At 48.4% G+C, this 395-nt stretch overlaps 1 protein-coding gene across 1 annotated transcript in view; it reads right to left on the bottom strand.

Moving 5' to 3' along the window:
* The window catches only part of LOC119594360 (protein O-linked-mannose beta-1,2-N-acetylglucosaminyltransferase 1-like), a gene marked incomplete in the record, with an annotated part of 135,567 nt that overhangs the window by 7,344 nt on the left and 127,828 nt on the right, over window positions 1-395 (bottom strand).

The raw sequence follows: 395 nt of genomic DNA, 5'->3' as shown, positions 1-395 counted from the left end.
CACCATTCACCGCGCGCCCCGACCGCTGATCATAGCCGACTGCATAAACCGTTTGCCCGAGCGACTTTTGCCCGCAGTAGCTAATGGCATCAGTAACCCTTAATGTGTGTATTGGCTCGGCGGTCGGCTCGTCCTTTGTTATGCCTCTTTGTTAAGTCCTAACTGGGAGATTCAATTGCCGGGCTTTCGAGGAGGTCGGGCGTAGATTGCACTATATTGCAACGGTTGCGACTCTTCTCTGGTGGCATATAACAGGTCAGTTGTTTTTTTTTATGGTATATAATTATCTTACTGGTCTTTCCTCCTAGTTCGAACTCACTCTTTGTTGTTCACACTTATAGACGCAGACCCATAGATACAAAAGACAGACAGACCAGCCCACACACGCACTCATG

This window comes from Penaeus monodon, chromosome 33 (assembly GCF_015228065.2).
Source record: "Penaeus monodon isolate SGIC_2016 chromosome 33, NSTDA_Pmon_1, whole genome shotgun sequence".
In the NCBI taxonomy this organism is placed as follows: Eukaryota; Metazoa; Arthropoda; class Malacostraca; order Decapoda; family Penaeidae; genus Penaeus; species Penaeus monodon.
Note: the sequence above shows the minus strand (reverse complement) of the source record. Positions and strands in the feature narration are given on the sequence as shown.